Genomic DNA, 22682 nt, shown 5'->3' with positions numbered 1-22682 from the left:
AACCTTTAAAGAAATTGTAAAATGTGTCTCGAATTAGCACACCTCGTAAGCCTAGCCAAAATATCATACCGTAATGTTTACTGTCATTAAAACATATTTATTATTATATAAACTTACATTTACATGAATAATACATTATTTTAATTATCACTTCATTAATATGAGTTAAATGATGGAGCGCTTAAATAACGAAACGGAAATTTAACGCTTATGAAAATTTTCTGAACAACTCATAGTATAACTATGTGAGTTTGAAATATTGAATCAAAATAGTTATTTCTACATTGGACAAAATCATTATCAATCAACAAATTCTCAGTTTGATTTATTTATCTAGGATAAATGTTTTAAATCTAATTAGTATATGTACATTAACTCACTGTTAAAATGTTTTATTGGTATACCTTTAGGATAATATGATTGATATACTACATAATATAGACTGTAACGCTTTGATCCCCCAAATTCGTACGTGCGTGCATGCGATAAATATTTGTAAAGGTATTATAGGTTCAATGGAATATCATCGTGAGCGTTCAGAAAATTCTTGATAGATATTTGGGGTCAGGTGCTAAGCAAAAATCTTCTTTATTACCTGCCACAACATAGGTACGTGTGACATAGATTATGAAAAAAATCTAAACTTTTTACTGTCAAATTTATAATTGTTGTATGTTTCTTTTTTATGTATTAAAGGTATGTTATTGATTTTATTGGTTTTTGTATCAACCACCAAACAAAGATCTTGAATTTTATGGATATCAGTATATAAAATAAAGAGATATTTTGCTTATAGAATATCTACAAAGTTGGAGATAAGACCTGAGATGACTGAATAAGCCTCTCAACTATCTACCACGCCATTTTTCATCACATATTTAGGTCAAGATCAAACCAAATCACATTGTGTGGAGGCAATCTATTCTTAATAAGAGCGTAAGATTCTATTTGCAAATTCTTATATTATTTATACATTATTCTGTTCAGAGAAAAACTAATATAAATAATCAACATTCCAATGATATTAGTAACTGGGTGATAGTTGAGGCACCATAATGTTGAGCAAAATTCTCTTTATGTACATATTGCAATGTTCTGATAGTAAAAGTAGTGAAAAAGTCGTATTACGCGTTACTTTGCCCGCATATATTATTATTTTTTTATTACAGTTGACATTTTAATGAAAGTAAAGTTATAAGTGTAGCAAATTCTTTCCTGTTTAGGCAAAATATTGGCGAAAGAAAAAATATAATAAGCATTCTCTTTTCTAAATCGTTGTTGTTATATACTTTTATAAAAGTGTTGATTTGAATGTTCTTCTTTTATTCGATAGTCCAGAAGATATTTAAATTTTTCTCATGATTTTCATAGTTATCATAGCATTCTCTATGGATAATAGTTACACTGTTTTTTTTAAGCACGATCTGTGTTTTGACCTAATTTGGTTTGTATGCAATTTCCGATTGAATCTACTATTAGCGAGAAACCAAGGAAGAATAATTTGGTACTTAATGAATTTCACTAGGAAATGAAATAATAGTCTCATTCCTTTTGTGTAAGTATACATGGTTATATACCAAAGAGTTTTGATTTTTGGGGACATCGATATTGACTTGTATCTATATACATCAGTTTGGTTTTGCTCGTATTTAAGTTTGAAACCGACGGCGTGTGACAGTTTAAAAAGATCACACATATTACATTAATTACTCATTTGTATTGGTGACTCTTTTATATAAATTTTATAATTTAAACCATTCTGTGTGATATTTTAGATTTCGCATCGTTTCTTATAAAATATGACTAGTTAAAAAAAGTTTTTCTAAATTAATTATGTTAGACATTACAAAATGATAGTTAATTTCAGTTTTTCATATCATTTAATATAAAATCAAAGGTTTGTAAGGAATAAAAAAATATTAAAGGATATATTTTTATTTATTACGCTTATTATTTTTGCTAAAAAAAGGGTATGCATCTTCGAATATTATTATTATTTTTTGTATATGTTCTGTTAAATAATAGTATATTGGTATAATGAATAGAGAAAAAATCAAAGAATCCGTGTAACAGAAAATTATCAAACAAAAAATTAATATACAACGTAATTTATATCTCAATTGCATATAGATTACATATATACGTTTTGTTCATTATAACTAAATATTGTTTGAAAACTTAAAACATAATTATTTAAGTTATAAGAAAAAAAATGAAAAATTAAATAAAAGCTGATATGAATATGAAAAATAATAATTTTATTTATAAAACAAGAAAACTAAGTCTCTATTGAAGAGAAAGTTTAACTTTTATTCACTTCGTTATTTTAATGCGACTTAAAATTGTTTATTGTATTGTCTAGTTGAAGCTGAAATAAGTTAAACGAACTGAAACATATGCTGATTCTGAGTTTAAATTTACATAAAAAAGATGAAATTATAAATTTATATGTTATACAAAAATTATAAACAAAACATTCGTTTCAAAATACCGTATTTGATGGCGTTGGAACCAATGTATTTATTTTGATTGTACTTAGTGAAATTAAAAATATTATTTTCAATTGAACAGGACAAAATAACTAGCCTCATATAATTTACGTAACACAAAGCAACAAATAATTCAGAGTGCCATAAAGGATGTTGAGTCCTTGCGATTTGTCAAATAAGTACAGACTTTATATTATAAAATAAATATAAATAATATCCGCAACAGTATATTAAAAAGTTAGTGACAGTTTTATATAAAATCTCTTAGTAAAAGATGAGCAAAATTATTATGTAGATTTAAAAACCTGTGACTACAAAGGCAACGTTTTTGCGTGAAAATCTGCTAGTGAAAGGTTTCAGTTTTAACATAATCCTGTGCTATAATTTAATTTTTAACCTTACAGATTTTTTTTACTCGCTTAAAAGTTATTAAAATATAAACTCGAGACTTCAATATATAATTATTAAAAAACATCTGGAACTACTTAACTTTACGACTATTTCTATTTCTTTCATTAGTGATTTAGTTATATAGAACTTTAAATAAGAATTGCAGAATAATTCATTTAATAAATACTAACAAAAAACACAAAACAAATCATATGTTAAATAAAAAACAATCCCGAAAACTCAACACTAATTCATAAGTGCCATATTTACTTTAAATATTTTCAAAAAAAACATATTTCACAAGGGTTTAAGTGCTCATTATTTAAATTTCAATTAATCTTTTATTCATCAAAATTCATATAATTTTAAAGGGAAAGCTAATAACAAAGATTTTTTCCTGAAAACAATCTGTTTAAACTGCTATTAAACGCGGGGATTTAATTGAAACGACTGTATTCAGAAAATGGATGAAATCGTCCATCAATTATAAGCTTTGTGGCAACGGAAATAGAAACGAAATTTGCTAGTTATTATGTTGCAAGTTCATCATTTATTACTCTCATAAAAATTTATTGATCATAAAGATGACAAATTTTATTGGCAGCAATGTTCCTAATTTTTTTTTTATATTGATCAGCGATTTAAAAGACGTTCTCTAGAACTTATCAATTGCATTTTATATGAAACAAGATCCATCTGCATTGCGATTACCGCATTAAAACGTGTTTTTAAATTATCCATTTTTCATTTGAATTTAGTAAGCAATACATGAATATCTGCACGAGTCTTATCAATTTTATATTTATATGAGATTATTTTTTATTCCAATTGTATATCATGAAAATCATAATTTTATGGTCTAAAATATAAATCAATGTGATTTTGTGCAGAAATTCTCTTATTCTCTAATATTTACGTATTCTTAATGAATCCGTCAGCGCTGAATAGAGAACGAGAGATTCATTTTATTTACTGTCTGATTTCTCAATTCGTTTTTATAATTTGATTCTTATATAAAACATCACAAACTAAAATTGAAAGTGATCTTATAGAGTACTATATTTCACACTACGAAAGCGTTACTAAATATAATGACAGGCTCGGTACCAACACTATCTTATCTTTTCTTTTTAACTCTTAAGATAAAGCACTCTCCGAGGAATTCGAATTTGTGTGATGACCCGATAGCTTTAACTTGTTCCGAACTCATCCATTCCTATTACCCACTCAAGGTAAAACTAACTAGGCTCTTTGGGGGAATTATTTTTACATTTTGGTTGAAACTTTTAGAGGGATAAGTCAAAGTCTTGTCTTTTTGTCTTTTATGATAGCTATTCGTTTACTTGTATTAAAATTTTATTAATATAAGAACGAGTATAATTATGTTTATTCTATGACATCCTAGACTTTCGTGACTATTTAAATAAAACCAATATTTTCCGATTACTACGCTTTTTTTAATAAGGTATTTTAAACTTCAGTTACCCGACGTTTTCATCTCGTCTGCTCGTGATCATGGTTGCTTCTAAGTAACCGGAACATCGATAGTATGCCGTTTAAAATAATAATAAAAAAACGATTAGTAATCCGAAAATCTGTATTCTGTTTATTTATTTTTTTATTTACATATATAGATTCACTTACATAGTATCAAAGATACTGTGTCTCAAAAGTTATCACTAACGTAAACCAGGGTCTAAAATATAATATTACAAAAAAACATTTGACATTTTACCTCATAATTTTTTTGGCGTACTATATGTATTTTAGGCATAATTGAACATCATAAAACATTCGAATAGTATATCAACAGTATATTCCAATTATTTATCGTCTCAGATTGTCTCATTTTCAACGCTCTTCATATTTAAGTGCTATTATTCTGGACTCAATTTCATTTTAAGGACGCTCCCTTTAAGGTTGGAGTGGATGAAGTTTCTGAACAAAGGATTTCTAAAGGACAACAAGGATTTCATTAAATAATGACAATTGATGAAATAATATTATAAGAATACTTTAATTAAATAATATTAACAATTATTTAAGACTTTAATCATCTTAAGAGGTTTATAAGCTATTTGTCTATTATATTTTGATACATATACTTATGTAGGTATATGTATATGTCAAAATAAGATGTATGAAATAACAAAATTTAATAACCTACATATTTTCCACGTGATAAATTTGGTAGTATTTCCAAAATTTTAATAAAGGATTTAATACAGCTCCAGATTCGTAATGTTTCTGCTGTAGTTGTGTGTATTCGTATATAATTTTTTTTTTACATTAATTTATATTTATTATCCAATACATATATGTCGCGCCGAGAGCCTTGTCGTATCAAAAATATTCCTTGTCGTGTATACGTTCATTATAATTGTTTTCAAATTACCCACTTCATCAATATCTACAATTTTTGTAATACAGCAGGTGATTAGTTTGTTTAAGTAGCCACAATTGCTACACAGAATTTACCATATAAAAATCCAAGCATAATCGTACTGAATTCATTCTACTTTGATCGCTCTTAGGAACCACGTTGGTAGAATCTCTGCTATACAATTCTTGACATTCATTGTAAAAATTCATAAGCAATAAATAAGTTCACTTTGAGTAAAGACTATCTTTTTTCAAATGGAATGCCGTCCTTCGTCATCGGTATTGTACGCCCAGACTAGAATGGCCTTTTGAAAAACAAGGGTATTGGTCTCGGTTTCACGAGGATCTCCTCGCGCTCACGTGTACATTTGTATACATATATACGACTGTATGTATGTATGAAATCTTCTAAATTTAAAAGTGTAGGCATTAAAGTTCTAAATATATAAGTTAGTTGTGTGAACTGCCAGCAACAATAAAGAAATTCAGTGTTTAAAATTAAGTTTAGTTTGTGTAACAATTGTAACAATTAAAGCAAATTTTAATATCAGTTTCCGTTAATATAATTTCTGCAATGCAATTTTTAGCTTTGCTAAATAATAAAAATATTTAGTACTTGAGTAAAATACTAAAATTTAACTATATTTGAATTGTTTTAATGACTTTTTTTTATTTTTTCTATACACGCATGACGCCTATATCAATTACACTAATTGGAGACTATTGACGTATAAAAATGTTTGACACAAAAATTTAATTGGCGAAAAATATGAAATGTCAAAAAAAGGACTTTTATAAAAAATAAAAAAAACTAAGGACTAACTAATGCGTATATATTAAAGTCGTGAGGCTATACCAAAAAAATTATAAAATAAAAAATATGTTAAACTCGAAGGATAAACAAAATAAAATTAGAAACTGGAAGTAAAAACAAAACCAACAAGATTTTCAAAAAAATAAAAATATTAAAAAAATAACAACATTTTGACTACTCTGTATAAATAAAATGACTCCGTCTTTCCCACAGCTGTCCCGCTGCTGTCCCTCGGCTAATAATTATTAACTGTGACACTTAAATATTTGAATTAATATACCGCAAGGAAAATTCGTGGTTTATCTTTTCACTCCAAAGTCACGCTTATTATTAAATTTCTATTAACAAGGATGTTATTAATAAACATTACAGATTTTCATAAGTACGACTACTTTCATAAGTGTAATTTCAATATATTTAAAGAAAATCTCGACATAAACATAACATTTAATAAAATGGAAAGTACCTCAAGTTGTTATCCATCAACCACACATTGGTAATAAGTTAAAAAAAATTTGAAACAAACACTTTTTTTATGTTTGTCATTTTCAGAATTCATCTAAAGCAAGTTTCGTAAAATTCAGCATTTACTAAGAAAGGACCTTAGCCAATGACAGCTTATTTGAAACCCCATCTTGGTTCAATAAACCACATTAAAAACTCTCATCGAAATATCAATTTTAAATACCCAAATATATTTTTAATAGATTTCATAGCCTTGTGAACTGTAACATTTTATGAAAAAGCCATAATTATTTCTAAAGTAATTTTGAAAAAAATTACATTACTTCGACTCACACATTCAGCCGATTATTTCCAACTCTTTTAGGTAACTTTAGAATAGATTATCCTTTTTTATTGACATTGAAATTGAATCACTTTTGGTGATAATTAAAATTTGAAACCGCTCGTAGCAACTATTTAGAAAGGGTTAATGTGGTTAGAATAGGCATCCCATTAAATTGGCCTTCCAAAGTAAGTAGGTTTTTTAAATATTGATCAAATAAAACGTAATTAAAACTGGCAATTCTTTTATTTCATAAAAAAATTATAAAATATTAAAACAATATAAAACTTTAATACTCCGGCTATGTAATTCATAATTGATAATAATATTTTATATTTTTGAACACTGTCATAAAACAACTACTTTATTATAGTGATCACATTTAAATAGGTATTAAAATTAATTGGTTTTGATAGTATTTTTATGGCAGAGCGGTTGATTACATTGATTTTTATTGATTAAGACATCGATTCAGAAAAAAATATAAATTATTATTTATTTTTAAATAAGTATTAAAAAGCATTTATCTGGAGGCTTATATTATTTAACTAAATAACTTACACTGTTAATCACGATCCAGTTCATGTAAGTAATACAACTTTATTTCAGAGTTCAACTTCATATCATTATTAGTTCAATAAAATGATAAATTTTGACTTGACATCGTTTTTCTTTGTCATATGAAATATAAAAAATATAAGCAAGAGAAAGAAAACAAACTTCTAAAGCGGAAAATCAGCTCAAAGCGGGATGAGGGACGAGAAAATGCATTGAAACGGAAAACCGTTCCAGTAGACTCGCTACGGACTTACAGCTCATTCACACGCGCGAGTGTATGAAAATGCTATAATTATAGCCACCCCTTACAACAACTAGGGGTTGTAAGTGTTAGTGTGTCTTTAACACTAAGACTTTTATATTAATAGAAGTAAACTGATGTTACAGTTGCGTAACAAATTCGAAGAAAGATCTGAATAATTATGCTCATTAAAATAGTTTTTGTTTTTCAAAGACACTCATTTAATTATACTTTCTATACATGTATATATTTCTGGTTTGAACGTTAACACCTTTATTTTACTTGAGATTTGCTTACATTATTTGATCACATCATTTGGTAAATAAAGCAAATATTTTTTCCTTTTATTTATGACGAAAAATACCGTATCTATTCATTTATTAGGAATGTCATCAATATTTTTATAAGCATTCAGGAAATTCCTTTCCCTACTGTATAAGTTACAAACATGTCTTACATTTTCTGAAGTCAATACAAGCTATCAATTCATACGAGAAATATAATATATCATGTGAGGTATTATTGCAGCTTAGAAAGTCTTGAAAAAGTTTATTTGCGACAGCGGACAAGCTGTTTCCGCCAGAGCTTGATTGAATTGTGATATATCTGAACCGGCCTCTGCAGATGTTTAATGTCCCTTCTGTTTCTTATTGTAAAACTACAATTAATTTTAAAGTGGAATTTAGTTTTTGTAATTATTTAAACTAATTTTTTTAAGGATTTCTTTAAACGACACCAAATCTCCGCTTCAACAAGAAAGATAAAATACCACTCATACTCAAGTGTGTGCACGGTTTGGTATAGTGAAGAAAAAAAAACTTGTCAAATATTTTAATTTTGAATAAGTTTGTTGAAAGAGACTTAAAATTGTTTTTACCTCGTAATCAAATAGATAGACCGTATTACGTCCAATTTATTTTGTTTTATGATTTCATATTTAACACAAGACAGAAAATTATTTCTTTGATTAATATATTTAAAAAAAAATTGTTAATAAAAATTTTAAGGAGTTATTAAAAGATGTCGTAAAACGAGTAATTTTAATAACCAACGGTAACGTTTTCCGGATCAGCGCAATTTAATTAAAATGTTATTACGACAACTAATAGCGTTATTAGTTTTAGCCTCGGCTGAGTACTATAGGCAGAAGTAGCCTTAAAATAGACGGAGCGAGAGTTTGGCCGTAAACGATTTATAAAAATTCAATATACAAACTCAATGCTCTGAAACTCTATCGATTGTTTAGAATAAAAATGATAGCCTGGGGATTATAAAAATTGTAATTTTTTGGTCTTTGTTTGAACGTCGAACTTGTTATTGATTTTCGAAAATAGTTTGTATTGTTTTAAATGTTGCAAAACTGACTATTCTATTTCGTGGAAATCGTTAAATGTATTCAAATTAGTTGTGTAAAATGAACATTTCAGAAAAATAATATTTATTACAATTTTTTTTTGTCGTTTATAATTCTACGCTACTTAAAAAGTAGCATAAAATTCTGCAATATACATATTTTATAGGTGAATATTAAGTAAAAATTAAGCATTCATAAGAACGACCTAAAATAAGAAAATTAAAGAAAACCCTACAAAATAATATTCCTTAAGTGAAGCCTTGGTAGAAGTAATGCCGAGAATCTGAAATAAATAACAATATTATAGATTTGCAACGTTTTACAATCTCAAAGCTTTCTTCTGGATATTCAAAACATGAATTAATAAAATGAAAAATTATAAATATTCAAAAACCTTTAAAAAATAATATTTTGTCCAAGAACAAATTAAACGCGCATCATATTAATTTTAGTTTCAGTATAAGCCATAAACATTGTGAAACCAGTGCGTGGTTCAAGTGATAAAAAGCTTTAGGGTTTCCAAACGGCTGTGCTTATGATCTATAAGTTTTATGGCTTGGAATAATTTCCCCTTACACATAAATATGTTTCTTGTCAACAATGTAGTTATATTGCCTCGTAATATTTCAGGAGAAAAAATATTGCTATATCTAACACTATGAAAGTTGAATCCATTATTAAGAAAAGTTAATAATGTCTTCATTATTTTTTAAATTAATGTTATATAATATTTAACAGAATATTCCCCCTTGCTAATCAGAGAATAATTTTATCGATCTTGTATTTCTTTTTATTTGTTAATTAAGATAGATTTTTTTATTGAAAGTATATATTGAGAGCATTTATGAACTCAAAATTATTTATCCTAAAACTTAGCTCTGTATTATAAGTTGTTACTAGCAGTATAGTAAAATCTTAATTCTAAGCTTACACTTTTATAATGTTTAATCATACTGTTGAATCATAAAATGTCTACTGCATATCTTGTACGAAACGGACAAGTTGTCATATCTTGCTTGCAATCCATTCCCTTACGGCGAAATTGCTGAATCTCTGAGGTGCCTCATTTGACAGGAATAGGAAATTGCATCTATTTTTATGCCTGCTGAAGGTAGATGAAACAAATATCGAGTATATATTTTAAACTCATTAAAATTTCATTACATCTAGGTTTTCATATTTCATAATAAATATAATTTACAAAAAAAAAAATCTATAATTCTTCATCCTTCCATCCTTCCACATGAGGAAGCAAAATATTTTATTGGATTAGGTAACGCTTAATGTGCCTAAGTTTATTTAAGTGCCTATGTTTATAACCTTACAATAAATGTGAACATCAGAAAATTTTGAATCTCTCAAATACTAAATAAAATGACTTTAGTAGAATCTTGGACAGCAAAATTGGATGCATGGAATTTCACTCAATTGACAACAGCTAAGTTTCTACGAAGGCCCCAAGAAAACTAAACAAGTATGTTATTCTATCATTATATTGACTTAATATAATAAAATTGCAGTTCAATTTTAAGAAATCAAATATCAACACTCGAAAATCTACATGCAGTTCAGCTGTTTCATTTTAACGTCAAACAAATCAGTAAAATTCATGGCTTTAGAGTTGTTATTTTGTAGAGTTGTTATGTTAACCATTTTGATCACACCATAATGATATACTATAACTAGCACTTTAATAGCAACAATTCTTACATTTTAGGATTTGTTACGTTATTAATACTGTGAGCGTTTAGTGTTTATACGTTATTACTGCAATTTAATGAAATAACATGCCCACAAATAAAATATAGTAAACAGGAAAAAATGCATTAATTCAAAGAAAAATACAAGAAATTTTATGTTATGAATTAGTACGTAAGATATAACATTTCCGTACAAGTTGTTTTGATTTCTCTGAAGCTTTATATCTAATATTAATATAATTATGTTACTTTTATCAATGATAATACTCGTAATTAATTGGGTTTCCTGTTGCCGTTTTCACTCGAAAACAAGTATGAATAATTATTATTAACTTCTTGCATCTTTTCATGTTTTCCTTATATTTTTAGGTTCAATATTTTTACTCTATTTCTTAATACTTAAAAGTTGGTTCAACTATTTTATTAAATACTATGCTATATACCATTACACAACTTATTAATTGTATAACTTACAAAATTTAAAGTCTTATTTTGTTCAGCAGTCACTATTATCTGTAATGATTGTTATTAAGACTGTTAGGATAAAAATCGTATTTAATTTTTTATCTGAAAAAAAAAAATAAGATGCACCTTTCCAACCTCAAAATATCTTTAAGTATAAAAGAGGCCCTAAAATACAACCTTTACATTCAATATCGCAATAAATAATCATGATAACAGAAAAATAAGCTGAAACCGGTTTCTTAAAATAATATAACATTATCGATGAGAAGCAAAGCAGAGAACGTTGAACATGACACATTATTTACGCGATTAAATTTCATGATTCAACAGTTTATATTTTATGTAACGCGCGAGATTCACCGACTTTTCCACAAAAAAAAAAGTAATTTAACATCCACTAAATATCGGACTGCTATAAGAAATGAGGATAAAAATCATCGTAGTAAAAGCTATAATTTTTTTATGAAATTTACCTAAGAAGACCTAAATCTTTAACCTCACATGGTATTACTTAAAAAAATTATGTATTGAGTATCAAGGGATCACCAAATCCTGTTATATCCGGTTTAATTAAGCTAACGGCTGCGGTTTTCGGGCACGTTTCGCTTAACATGGCTTTCAGTTCGATTTCGGGTCGGTATTTACACGAAAATCTGTATACATGGAAAATTATTTTGCGGCCACATATCACGTATATATTTCAAAACATGAGATGATTTAGATGGGTAACATTATTTTCATTAGGGGTTTTTGAGTTCTATAATATTTAGCGGTCATTGTATGTATGTACTTAACAAGTTAATGATGTTCGAATTCTTGATCATTGTTGTCATATTAGTGCTGTTTGTTCGAAAAAAATATTTATTAATGTATGATATTGTTTATACATATGTAAGTTAATGGGATAACTTAAATAATTTGTTGGATTTAATAAGTTATTATACAACCAGACGATGTTTGTATAATTTTATTAGAAATTTGTCAAACTTAAACATATTATTTATTTTGAGCATAATATAAAAATTGCGAGATAATAAAAATAAAATTATAGATTTATAATAATCATGTAAAGTATATCTGGTGTAAAATACTTAATTAAAAAAACATTTATATCAGTAAATATGAAAATCATTTTATTTTTTTATTTTTTTTCTGTTATACTACTTAGTGTACAATTTTAAAAATGTTGGATCTTAAACATTTGTACCTTTGATTTAGACGTAAAAGCAAATTGATAACGTTTGAGTTGATATGCTTACAGTGAATAATGACAACGCAGTCGTAAAGAATATGCGGGATTATTTATTTTATAAACTGTAATAGATGAAAGAATTTACATGGCACGCAACGTGATATTTCTTACGGATGGAGGCTATTTTTCACTCTGTAATATTAAGGAAACACAACCTTCTCAAGTGTAGTACTAATTTTCGGTTCCATTTGTTTTGCAGCCCAGTTAGGCGATGATAAACGCTTTCAAAGTAGAATTAATGTCCTTAGACATAAATTACTAAGGGAAAACTAATTTTAGATTTTAATGATATCAGTATTTCTGTTAAAAAAATTTTTTTAATCTTTTTTCTTAAATTAATAATTAAAGTTTCACGTTGAACGAAACATGCTCTTTTTTACATAAAAGACTAGGAATAGTAAAAACACGACAGTATAAACCACAAAAAAGAGGTACAGTACACAATTTGTTCACACGACACACATAATTACTAAAAATGGATTTTTAAATATTTTCAATTATAGTGTAGAAGAAAAATATTTACTTTCGTGTATTTGTCTTCTCAATTCATTATTAAAAACTTATAAGTAAATAAATGACAATTAACGAAGAATGAATATTACATACTTTATTCAGAAAATTAAATTATAACACAAAATTAAGATCGAAATAAATAATTTAAAATATAGGACAAAAAACGTGAATACCAAAAACATAAGTGACCTATATTATATATACAGTTTAATGAGATGTCTTCACAAGTTCCCATAAAATACACGCAACCATAATCTCAACCGCATATGAAAAACTTCAGCAGGATTTCCCAAATGCGATGCTTGTTTACCTCAAATCCGTAGTTTATAAAATGGGACCCACTTATCATTTTAGTTCATAGCACACGTAAGCTGTTGATTTATTTACAAAACGCATCAAGTATTTCGGATAATTTTAATTTATAGTTGCTATAGAACTTTTCATATATCCTCCCCCGATATAGGTAAGGTTGTTTTGTAATTATGCCTAACCTAAATAGAATTATTTAAGTCATACTTTCATATGTTATTAAATGATAACTTTATTAGATTTAAATATCGAGTAATACATCACCGCTTTCTAACTACGTCTATTTATTTACATTTTTCACAATATTTAAAAATTTTGGGTTTTGGTTGATTTCATTCATATAGCATTCAAAGTAACTATCATTTTCTTCCAATGCTTTTATTTTAAAGGCATAAGCCGTAAAAATGGAAACCACTTCAATCAGAGCGCTAGTGTAAATCAATAGCACATTAAACTTACCCGTGGCGTAATACTTTAAAGACCGGCATTCTACCAAGCACATTAATCTCTTTTTTCAATACTATGCAAATTAATGAAAATAAAAAAGTTTTATTTTCATAATACTGATGTCTTTACGTTGTATTAGGAACAAAAATTTGTAGTATTATGTTAAGTGGCCTCTATTAATACTTTCATAACGTAAGAGAGTATATTACTTGTTTATATTATATATTAAACTACTTTAAGAAATTACGAATGTAAGCCTCTCCCTGTCAAAATGATGCCTATACTATACATTTATATTTGCCTTCTCTAAGCATTAGAAATCGTATTATACAAATTCCGACTAATTATTTAAATAATAATAATTTTATATACGAGAATATTAATATTATTTTGTATTCAGACTTTATATTATGAGATAAAAGGGCCATATTGTAAAACTTATATTTCTAATTAGTTTAATGACACATTTCAGCCATTCAAGGTAAACATATTACTCATTGCTCGATTTTGATAACCTCAATGACTTTTTATGTTCAATATAAATATAGATACTTAAGATATAATGTATAAATTCATGTAATTTCTTAAGATCAAAACGTTAAAAAGCTTCCACTGCTTAATAACTTATCGGTTATAAAGAAATTTTGCGCATAACGCCAGATGGGCTCTGTTGAGTTATTTATACGGACCACGATCGATAGAGGTAATCAATCATACTATTATGAATACACGGTAACCCGTGCCATTTTTTCCATAATTTACAATTTACCCAGTTTTCATAAAAAAAAAACTGCCATATAATCCTTTTATATAATTATTTTCGCCGTCAAAGAAGATTGAATGATGAAGAATTTTTACACATCAAATAAATTTTACATATGTTGCATAAAATCACCAAACGCTTATCAAATAGCAACACATTAATTATTTTGTAAAGAGGCCCTTGAATCAAACTCATCAATCGAATCCAAAATAGGGAAACATTAATCAAAATTTAATATATTTCCTCTCATTTGTTTTCAAAATTTAATTAATGCTTTGGAAATTATATAAATACACAAACATAATGAAACAAATTGCGAACAAGTGTACCTGTTTGCCCTCGGCACTCACATTGAATGATATACCTCAACCATTTATAAGAAATTTTCTTTTGATCTCTCTTTCAAACCCGTAACATGGAACACGGCACATCTCGGCAAAGAAAATACATGCAAACATATAAGATATTAGGGTGTACTATACAGAGCCTCATCGAATTTTACTTTGATTCTTTTTGTGTATGGTAAATATAAAAGGCGAAAAATTTGTTTAGTTTTTACACAAAAACAAAGAAAAACATAAGTTCATGATGAAAAGTTGCTTTTTGTTTCTCACAGGCGTAAATATGAAAACCTCATATGTTTGGTGAACGATTTCCCTGTTTCAGAGTTTATTTATTTCTATAATCGAATTCTAATTCAAAAGGAAGTCCTTATATTTTTTGATAAAATATCTGCGTCTTGGAGCTGAAAATGATTGGCGAGAGCAGATGCTACTCGGAAAAAAAATCGTATTTTATCTTAAAATATTTGTCATTTCTTTCATTAATTACAATGTTTTTGAAATGATCCAATACATTTTGAATGTGTTAAAAAATGATTATTGTATCTTAATTTTGAAGCCATAGTAGCAGTAAGTTAATCTGACAATTGATTTTGCAAGCTCATAAAAACATAACTATAAGACAAAGCAATTTATTTTACAAAATAAATCGAAACGATGTAGATAATTTTTGTCAGTTGAAAAGTACGGAGCCATTAAAAATATTGCACAGATAAGAAACAAACTATAAAACTCATTTTTTATATATCTAGGTTTTCTTTAGGTCATCTACATATATAGTTATGTATTGTCTGCTACTCAAATTGCGTTGGACAAAATCCTGTGCTAGACTTGATTTCGTACAAAGCTAAGCAATTTGAAACTAATATGCATAGACTTAAATAAATAATAGGAGAAATACATCGAGTCGGTACTAAAGCTTACGATTGATAGATTTAGAGACGAATTGAATATTATAAAGTATGAAGTACTTTTTGACTGATTGCGCAATAGTAGTTTGTGAATTGCCTACGCTTTTATTGTAAATTTGATCTGGGCTAATATTGCTTTATTAGAGTATGTATTTTATTTTATACACTGAAATTAATCTTAAAATATTTCATACAGATATTAAAATCGTATATAAAAAATATTAATATATGTGTAATTCTTCTCTATAATTCGTTAGGGAAGTTTCTTTATCCTATGCGATGCTGGATATGCAATCAAACAGGTGTCGTACCAGCTTTGTTTATTATAAGCATAAAATTTTTACCGACAATCTTCTAACATTCAGGAGCCATTCACATACTCTCTGATTTTTTTCGGTATTTAGTTTTTTCAACGCTATCGGCTATCTTTTGAAATTTTGCCTAACGCTTCTTCTAATGAAGTATTTGACAAATCCTATTACTTATAAGGATCTCTCAATTTGTAATGCTAATTCAAAGGGCAAATTATATAGAGTCCACTGCGTTTGTTACAACACTTAATTTTTTTTGCCTCTTTTTTACTTGCACTAAAACAAAAGAAGTAATATTTGTAGCTTCATTTAATAAATAATACTAATAAAGAGCTTCTACCACTTGTTACCTCATTTAATACATAACAAACGAACAGAATAGCGTCAACAGTCTAAGGAAAATAATTTAATCAAGAACTTTCCTCTTTAATGTGTATACCTGTTTTGAAACAAGAATAAAAATATTAAGTGTTACCTAGAATAATATAAATTTCAAAAAGAAAAACAACAATAAGTTATAAACAGCTAACTTTGTAATCTTTTTACAGCCGCAACTTTGTTAGAAAACACACATAATTTTATAATTCTTGACAAACGGTGCAAGTTCCCCTTAATAACATGAACATGAACATTATTCAATTCTATATAATTAGTTTTTTCTTTATTATATAAAAAAATATCACAAATTATTCAGAAAATATACATTGATGTGTAAATGTATATATGGTTACTAATGGACGTACTTACGAGCAACCATATCCGTACATACACTATGATTTACTATATAGGCTTGATATCCAATTTGTAGACATATTTTTACCGGGAATAGAAGTAAGGAAGAAATATATGAGACGAAACCTCTCAGCATTCCATGGATTCACCGTGCGGGTGCCGGGTCCATCGCGTTGCAGGGAGAGGAGCTTCAACAGTGCCTGAGACTTGCGACCCAGGTGTAGACTTAAGGGGCCCCTATCTAACGAGCGCTAAACGTTCACCTCCACTGTCCAAGCTCCTCTCTCCACCTACCAAATATGAAACGAACCTGCTAGGGCTGCCTTCGACACACGTTCTAAGAATGAACTGATATTAGTTCTTGGCAGGCCTAAGCCTTTTAGCATGTTGTACAGAGATTTGGCTGTTATACCTCTCGCTTCTACTTCTACCGCGTACAAATTTACAACGAACATAATCTTAGTAAGTTCGTTAGTAAGCTCATAATACTTGTTAGCCTTGATGGCATGGTCTTTGGGGATGTTGGTTTTCCAAGGAACCGTGAGCTCTATTAGTACAACGCGCTTTAAAATTCGCGAATATAAAAATATATTCGGTCTGGAGGCCGACGCACAAATATCCTCTGGCATCTAATATTGCTTCTCATACGTGTCTATCATTAAAGTCCAATCCGAAGCCGCTTTAATAATAGAGTAAGGCTGGACGTTTGATTTTGTAGCCCTAGTGCCTTCTCTCGCAAAACCTATTGATCGTTGGTTCGTGGTTATTTCTTTTTGACATACTGTTTCCACCGAAGTTATATTGTAAATAATGTTGTATGTGTGTTTGTGTTTCTTCTTCAATTAAAGGAAAAATACTGAATATAACCGTGTGAAATTTAATTTTATATTGCAGTGATTAAATTTTAATGAACACCATAGTCTAATTTCGCGTCCTAATTCTTAAAAATAAAGGAGCCTTCGAGCAGACATCAAGAATGCAAGCGGAATCACAATTCGTCCTGTGTATTTTATAATTCTCTTTGTTATTTGACAAGAATTTCAATATAATTTATTCTTGCAAAAGGTATTACAAACAAAAATCTTCTAAATTCCTTTATCTTGATTGTTACTAATCTTATCAGATTATCCGGATGCTACGATTCTCAGATTAATCTCGACATTTCAACTTGCAAAGTCCTTTACCATAATAACATTTGTTTTCTTTTGTATACGGAATTGATTTTTAACAGTGTTTATAAAGAATTTGAAAAAATGGCCTTAATTATAAGATTAAGTACATATTAGTAGTCAAATCGTTTTTATTAGAAACAAGAAAAAAAAAACAGTAGCACTCCTTGAAGTAAGTGATTATGTCAAAATACCTCTAGGTACGATTGGATTCGTATGAAAAGGAGGGGAACTACAAAAAAGCTAGCAGGAGATTATTTGAGACTCCATGCTTCCACCTCTGTATCTCGTACTAAAACTCGTTGTTCTATTAATCTCATAGTAATGGTCAGTGAGAATTCAAAGCTAACTATTCTAAACAAGCCTATACAATAAACGATGTGCATTCTGTAGACTCTATATACATTGTAACAGGCGTTCATAATCACAAAAAAGGTTGTATGTTCATAACCTTTAAAAATAATTACGTAACTTTTATCTTCTTGGACGTGCAAACTCATTTTAACCCCTGTTCAAACAAATATGACGAACAAGTCGCAAAGTTTTGCGATAAAAGTGTCATTTGTTATATACGAGCGCTCTGAAATATTTTAGGCATTATGAAATTAATTCGAAAATTTGACTTCAATTGAAAGAACTTTTTATATTAGGAAATACTTTTTAATAGCTTTATTTTACAGTTTTAAACGTGAATTACAGTTTTAAAGGCGATTCAATTAAGTTTTGTTATTTAAACTGTCGTTATATTCAATATATTTTATAAATAATAGAGTGTTATTTTCACTTACAACAAAATATATTACTAACATTTTTAGCCAGATTATAAGTAAATGCCTTTAAAAGTACTACAACTAATAAAAATATCTATGATGTTTTAATTAAAAAAAAATTGCTACACTATTTTAGATTTCAGTTAGGAAAATTTAAAATTTTACGTTGTATAATTTTATGTTTTGAAATTCGTGAAATTTGTTCTCGCCATTAAGTCTTTGTGCCTTTTTTGTATATAGAGTATATTTAGTGTTGGTTTGCAACGAGTTCATTAAAATGAACATTTTAAAAATAATTTTTGAAGTCGTAAAATTGGGCCAATAATTTAAATAAACACAATATCTAAAAAGCCAAGTGTTTTTTTTTTGCTGCAAATAACATAATCAATTTCAATTATACAGAAATACGTATGAATGAATTTAAAGGGCGCTTAAAATGTATATTCAGACATCAAACCTAATTTGAATAAGATTTTGATTAAATATTTGAGTCCTGCTCGTGTTGATAGCGTTTCTTAAATTATTTATTTCAATTAATTCCATTCCATATTATATTTCCTTTTAGTACTAAATAAAATGCTTGATGTTCAAAATATTAATATATTTGTAATAATCTTTACATAATTTTCGTAAATTAATGAAGAAGAGATATTTTTTTATTAAAGTAAAATTATATTAAAACTGAATCAAGTTTGTTGAAGCTTAAATGTTAATGATTTGAATTTAAAATCATTGATTTTAAATAAACGTTGATTAGATCACTGGAAGCCGGAAATACAGATGGCCAGTGCAATCGATTTCTTTGTATTGTCGAATTTTTGGAACACAGATGACCTCTACAATCGAATTTGGGTATCGTCCGCCGCGGAGTGCCAACGTAGCGTTTTCCGGTGGTCTATGTACACTTTTTTTCAGTGGCAATACATTATATAATATATTTATTTAGTATTACGTAACAAATATTTCTTAATATTTTACTTACTATTTACACGTAAACTGTGTTTATTGTGCAAAATTTTTAATGCAGATTTATATGATATTTTCTTCGCTATTATATGTATATACAGTACATACTATAATAGCGTTGCATAGATTATAAGAAATTTCTATGTTCGTAAATTTTATTTTATTTTAAAAACGCTTGTAATAAAATCCGTTCAGCATTTCTAGTCAGTCTCTAAATTAACAGACAGACTGATAAACGTATGCGAACTGAAAACATAGTTATTTCAAAATCCTATAAACTTGACTTTTTATTATAAGATTATAATATCACTATTCTAAATGCGGGACTGTAAGTGTATGCATCAAACGTTTTGCGTCATGGTGTGTTATACGCAGGTGTTGCCGCAGACCACAGTGCGTCGCCTGTAAAACAGCCTGTATATAGGTCACTTCCTAACTCTCTCAATTGGCTAAGTTAATTTTATATGGCTATATGATCTTTAGGCTTCGGGTCTGAACATATAACAAAATTACATTTGATCGATTTCAGCTTGTACTTACTGCTCTGCGGTTCCTATTTTAATGAAATAGTTATATCTTTGATTTTTTATTTCACATTCAACACACATAGACGGTACCACTCAAAACTTTTGACTACAAAACTTAATGAACTTCAATTACAGACCATTTATTCAACCATTTAGTATGTCAATTAGCAAATTATTAATTGAGAATCTTATATGTTCAACTTGGGCGTCTCTTACTATATTCATTTGCAGTTAGATGTGATATAAATTTCATTCGATCACGCATAAGCCTTTGAAAGCGTAGGAAAATTAATTTCAATGAGAGCTATTAAATAATTATGAAAGTTTATGGCATAGGAATGTGCTTGCTTATTTTCTCATATTGCGTAAATAAAAATTGTCGTAAACCTTTACGATTATGCTCACTAATGGCTTGCCGTCGCGTCGGTAGAAAACAGTACGTTTTCAAACCTGTAGTATCTTAGAAAAAAAATATATAAGTTCTACTGAAAATAATCTAAATATTGTTTCTAAACTACCGATGGTAAGTAATTAATATAAATTAGATCATAAAATTGTTGTTTTGGCTTCAACATACAAAATATTAAAAAATATTGCCAGATATTTAGGTGAGGATGTCATATCAAACGATTTCCATATATATATATTTTGTATTTGTCTTTGAAATGAGCGAAGTAAGCACACATAGTATGTAAAGAGAGGTTTGTAATAATTATTGCACATATAAATTTAGGGAGTGGACGTACCATTATAAATAGTATTATATTTTTGTATATTCATCAATCAGCCTTTAGCACTTAAATCTCTCAATATGTATTGAAATTACTATCTGTTAATTAAAATAGCTCTCAAAATAGCCTCAACAGACGGGCTTAATCGGCTAAAACGGGGATAAATCAGAAAAGAATAACCTTGTTTGTTTAAAGCCTTTTAAGAAGCTGAAGTACCTTCAAGTTTATTCACGATTTTTTAAATATCAATTGAAACAAGAGTAAAAAAAAATTATAAATAATAAAAGAATACATTTATTATAACGTGAATTAAAATACATTTTTTCATACATTATGTTAAGTTGAATTCAAATTTTAAGTTGTATGGTTTCTTATTTTAAGGAATTTATAAAACATCCCGTAAAGAAATAACCACTCAAAAATCTTATCCAGACCGTGAACTTTATTGACATAAGAATATTATTGGCAACAATAAAATTTCACTTGGCTTCTACTTACCCAGCGCCACTACGACGGTAAAATATATGAATTTTTAAGGAATGTTTGAATGCTGCTCATATCGGGTTATTTTCAACTAAATAATATTTATTAAAATTTATATTTGGTGCTTGGTTTCCGTTGTAGCGATAAAAAGATAAAATGTCTGTTAAAAACTTAATAATAGATGACTTTCGAGCGTCTGATTTTAAGGCTTACGTACTTTATTATAGAAAATTACAAACAGCGGTTTTATAACTTTCAAATACTTCACATTTCAGATCCGAAACTAAATTGTAGCTTTTACCAAAAAAAGCGTAAAACATTTTATTATCTGTTGGAACATTCATTAAAACCCCACGAACTTGAGGTTCGTTAGCTATATAACAACCAAAGTAAAAATTTAATTAAGTATGCTAGGAATCAACTGTGTATCAAAGAGTGGAGATTTTTTCAGGAGCTTTTGAGCTAATTAATTAACTGTAAGCGGATTTTATATCATGCAAATAAGAAGGGATTTTAACTAAAGCACTGTATATTAAGGTTTGGCACTTCATTTTAGTACATTTTTAACTTTATGGTGCAAAAATAATAAAGAGATAATATTTGTTTTCTTCTCAAAAATAGAACTAATTGTTTATAGTTTTTGACTCTATGTAAAATTGTATTTAAAATACATTTCATTATGGTTTATGACTTTCCATAAAAACTACATTTAAGTAATAGAAACTTGGGTTCAAAAAAAATTTGGGTACTAAAGATTATTTGATTTATCATACTAATATAAAATTAAGAAACCCCTTAAACCAATTTAATAAATCATTGCATTTATTTAGTTTTCATGATAATATTAAGATATTAAAAACTCATTGGTGCAATGTTCGTTATGATTGTAACAAGAAAATAAAGTTAATATACACTCGAAAAATTTAAGTTATTTAAAGAAAAATATATACTAAAAACTCTAATCCACGATTTTCTTAGTTAATATACATAAATAAATTTCATATAATGAGATCTAAGATTTTCGCCTCGTCTGCCCGTGATCACGGTTGCTGCAAAGTAACCGAAACGTCGGGATTATGTAGTTTTTAAAATAATAAAATCCGCGTAGTATATCCGAATAATACTAGTTTCATTTAATACATTTCATATTTTATTACAGAATTCATCTTTTGCTATCATTCCCAGCTTTTAGTAAAACTATTCTTCGAAATGTAGGCATCTGTAATTCAAGGAAACTCAGTTCTCTCCGTTCACGTTCAAAAGCTATAACAACCAGA

This window comes from Danaus plexippus, chromosome 23, assembly GCF_018135715.1.
Source record: "Danaus plexippus chromosome 23, MEX_DaPlex, whole genome shotgun sequence".
NCBI classification, from domain to species: Eukaryota; Metazoa; Arthropoda; class Insecta; order Lepidoptera; family Nymphalidae; genus Danaus; species Danaus plexippus.
This window is presented reverse-complemented; position numbering follows the sequence as displayed.